Here is a 4,501-nt window from a genome sequence, read left to right as displayed (position 1 = left end):
AAAAGAAAAGAAAAGAAAAGAAAAGAAAAGAAAAGAAAAGAAAAGAAAAGAAAAGAAAAGAAAAGAAAAGAAAAGAAAAGAAAAGAAAAGAAAAGAAAAGAAAAGAAAAGAAAAGAAAAGAAAAGAAAAGAAAAGAAAAGAAAAGAAAAGAAAAGAAAAGAAAAGAAAAGAAAAGAAAAGAAAAGAAAAGAAAAGAAAAGAAAAGAGTGCAATTCAACAGTGCATTGGAAACAAGAAGGTGTTTCACTGTTAAGTGCTAATCTAGCATCATTTTCTCCTGCAGGAAAGCTAATCCTGCCTTATAAATAGCCTTATTTCTGAGCTATCAGAATTTAAGAAGTAAAATTCATAAATTAAATGAATTAATCGCATTTCGATAACAAAATATGCATCTAAGTAAGGTGATAGTTGGCATTCTAGATTGATTAATTGTTTTTTTCCTTTTTTTTTTTTTTTTTTTTTTTTCCCTACATTCTGTTGGCATTCTAACGTTCAATTTAGCAATGGATTTTGTGTCATTTACTAAAGTATCTAGAGTACAAATGAGACCTTTACGGAGGCCAGATATTTTAAGACCAGACAGTGAGAGGGGAGTCTTAAACTCCGATTAACTTACAGCTCTCTTCACAAGCATGTTATTTATTAAATGTTTCAGAAGAAAAAAATCCATTCAACTTCAGTGCTACTTGCACCCGTACAGTGGCTGCAGTAGCATGTGTTGCAGACAGATGTTGGGTATCATTTGCTCGATTTCCTTATTGTCATATTCAAACATAGGATGCCAACAGAGGAGAATGAGAATAGTTTTGTCTTAGTGGGAAAAGAAGAAAAAAAATGGATTGTTTACATGCTGTTCTTAAAAGAAGATTGAAGGGAAAAATATTAGATGTTAATGAGAAGGGCAATTGTCTTACAGAAAACAATGTAAAACTTTTTTGTTATCTTGGCAGGAGTATAATCCTTAATAGAAATCAACCAATTTCAACAGATTTGGTGCTCACATAATAAATTTTTCCATTTGAGATCAGAGATTGAGACACAGTTCTTGCTATTTTGACTTTGTCAGGTTAAGAAGCTTCAGAATTTTTGATTGTTTGTTTACAAGGTATAAACTGAATATATATATAATATATATTAATGTTTTGTTTGAAAACCATAGTCAGGTATTATAAAATGCATAATAAATAGGACATAATTGTAATTCTTTAGAGAATAGGGCATTTAACCAATGAGGTAAGTAGCTTGTAACCACCTTGACAAGTTATCTTTAATCGTGTTAATTAACAGAGGGAATATTGTGCCCATACAGACTAAAGAATCAGCATCCAAATACCATGAATAGATCATCAGCTTAAAAAACAGATAACTTTTTATTTATGTGTATATTTATGAAGTCAGTAGTGGTCTGAGAACAAGATCCTCAAAATTATTAAAATTAATCTTTGATCTAGAAAGAACCAAAACATAAAATTATGAATTTAGAAGTAGACTTAACCCAAGAAGTACATAAGCATGTGACCAAGAAACCTGTGAAGGTTGAGATGTCATTGCTGTCTATCAACCAACATGACAATATCAGTGAAATCCAAAGATCAGTGTCAAAAATAGAATTACACAGAAAATTTCACTGTACCATAGTATACTAGAAAGGTTTGGGTTGGAAGGCACCTTAAAGATCATCTACTTCCAACCCCTCTGCCATGGACAGGAACAACTTCCACTAGACCAGGTTGCTCAAAGCCCTATCCAACCTGGCCTTGAACATTTCCAGGGATGGGGCATCCACAGCTTCTCTGAGCAACCTGTCCAGTGCCTCACTGCTCTGAAGGTGAAGAATTTCTTATATCTAATTATGGTGGTTTTACCGTGCCAGGCAGCTGAACACCACAACTGCTTTCTCGCTTCCCCTCCTCAGATGAGGAGGCGAAGAAGTAAAGGAAAGAACAACTCATGGGTTGAGATAAGGATAATTTAATTAATGAAAAAAAAATATTAAGAAAATATTATTATTAGTTAAATAATTCACCTAAAGGGAAAAAAAGGGAAAGGGGAAAAGGGAAAAGGGAAGGGGAAAGGGAATAACAAAACGAAACAAGTAAAGGCTATGTGGAAGTGCAGAGGAAAGAAATTACTCTCTACTTCCCACAAATGAGCGATGCTTGACCATTTCCTTGAAGCAGGGCCTCAATGCACGTATCCAGTGTTCGGGAGGAGGACAGACATTTTCACGAGAGCCCACCCCTCCCCTCTTCTTCCTTTCTCCAACTTTTATTGCTGAGTGTGACATCATATGGTATGGAATATCCCTTTGGTTGGTTTAGGTCAGCTGCCCTGGTGGTGTTTCTTTCTCACTTTTTGGCCCACCCCCTAGGAGGGTTAGAGAGAGTCCTGATGCTGTGCCAGCACTTCTCAGCAGCAGACACAAAACTGGTGAGACGCCACTGCTGTTCTAGCTGCAAGTGCAGAGCACAGCACTGTATGGACTGCTGCAGGGAAAGTTAACATCCCAGCCAGACCCAATACACTAATCTAAATTTATTCTCTTTTAGATTAAAACTATCCCAAACCAACTTGTCCTATTGCTACACTTCTTGATAAAGAGTCTCTGCCCATTTCTTCTGCAGGCCCCTTTTAGGTGCTGGAAGTCTCTCCCTGAACCTTCTCTTCTCTAAATAATCCCAACTCCCTCAACCTTTTTTCATAGGAAATGTAATTCAGCCCTCTGATCATCTTTGGGGCCCTGCTCTGGATCTGCTCTAACAGGTCCATGTCCTTATGTTGGAGTCCCCAGAGCTGAACAGACATTTGGTCTTATGACTCCAAGGCAAACTGGAAAAAGAATGAAATAATCAGTGCAAGTCCAAATTCCTTAAAATCTGTTTAGGAATGTGAATAAAATGAGACATTCCTTGCAATAAATAAAAACTACAACTTTGTAATTACAGGCTTCCTAAAGGCTTTTGTAAAATTTAGCTCCAGCACATAAAGTCTTGTCTGGGTTTAACCAGTATATCAGGAGAGCTCACATGCAGTAATTTGATTTATATATTTAAAATTGAAACTGGAGAACTGAGGCAATTAACCATATCTCTAAAGAGGTGTTCCAAAGAGGTGTGATGTGCTCTCATGGATCATTCAGACATGGATCCTTTTGCAACATATCTTATGTTCCCATCTTGTGGTCTCAAACACATATGTCTTATGCACAAATTCTCATGCATGTATGCAGACCTCCCCTGCAGTGGGCTGTTGTGTTCATTTTTATTTGTGGTTATATTCCATAGATAAAATTAATACTTATTACAGAAAAAAAGTTTAAGACACCATCTTATTGCTTTTAAGTAACTGTCCACCTATTTCCACATCATTTTATGGGGAAACTTTTATTTTTGATGCTGGAGCTGAGCACACCTCATAATAAATTGGATCTAGATCCAACTAGTGTAAACTTCTATGTGTTCACATTCTTTATCTTATTCTTTATTCTATATCTTTTTAGTCTGTGTAAAACAAAACAAAAAGCAAGCAAGCAACCAAACAAAAAAGGTGCTCAGTGGATTATTTATTGTTCTGTCACAGTCAGACGGGAGTCAGTTACCACTACTCTTTGCCACTTGGGGGAAGTGATGAGTTAGTGGGTTGCATAACAATAAAAGGCGGTGGGTATACTTCCTGATTCTTTCAAAATACTGGTTTGTCTGCACAGAGCTTGGGATGGAAGTTATCAGTGAGACAAGATTTGTGGGGAGGACCCAGGGCATGAAAACTTTTCCTCATATAGCTTTTATTTTTCCCTGGAAAACTGATACCAGACTTTTCCTTCACTGATGAAAGCTGCAATCCTGAGTGGCATGAGGCCTCTGTGTGGCATCCCATTCCCAGCCTGTTTCCCATTCAAGACTGATGGACAGTCCTGACTGGCTCTGCTCTGCCACTTGGTTAATGAGATGAAGGAACACTGCCTTATGCTTCTTGAACTCCAGCAGGGCTGTTATATGCACCTGGGGCTGAAAGGTGTGTTTTTCCAGCCTCTTTAGTGGTAAACACTGGGTGACTGAAGTCTTTAGCCCTTCTGAACACCATCTCTGATTTTTATTTTAACCACTGAACCCTACATCTGGCAGGCCAAGCTGTGAAGTGAACCCAAGGGTATGGAAGCATCTATGAGAGTTTCAGTGCTGTGCTTGCGACTAGCTGATGTTGTTTAGTTAATTTAAAAAATCCTCTAGGTTCACTGAAAGAACAGCAAGCAGGCTGCAGCTGCAGTATCTCTGCTTGGAGCCTGACAGATGCTCCCCTGGTATGACAGAACCGGCTTTACAGACTGATGATGGGTTTCCCTGGACCACAGCATGAGAAGCACTTTTCTAGCTCACCAGTCAGTAGTCTTGTGCCACAGTCAGTACTCTTTTTCTCTTGTGCCACATGGCATGTGGGAGCTCTACATACCAACTCCTGGTCCCTAGTATCGGTCTGTGAAATTACAGAAATTTTCATTTTT

This window comes from Oxyura jamaicensis, chromosome Z (genome assembly GCF_011077185.1).
Source record: "Oxyura jamaicensis isolate SHBP4307 breed ruddy duck chromosome Z, BPBGC_Ojam_1.0, whole genome shotgun sequence".
Taxonomy (NCBI): domain Eukaryota; kingdom Metazoa; phylum Chordata; class Aves; order Anseriformes; family Anatidae; genus Oxyura; species Oxyura jamaicensis.
Note: the sequence above shows the minus strand (reverse complement) of the source record.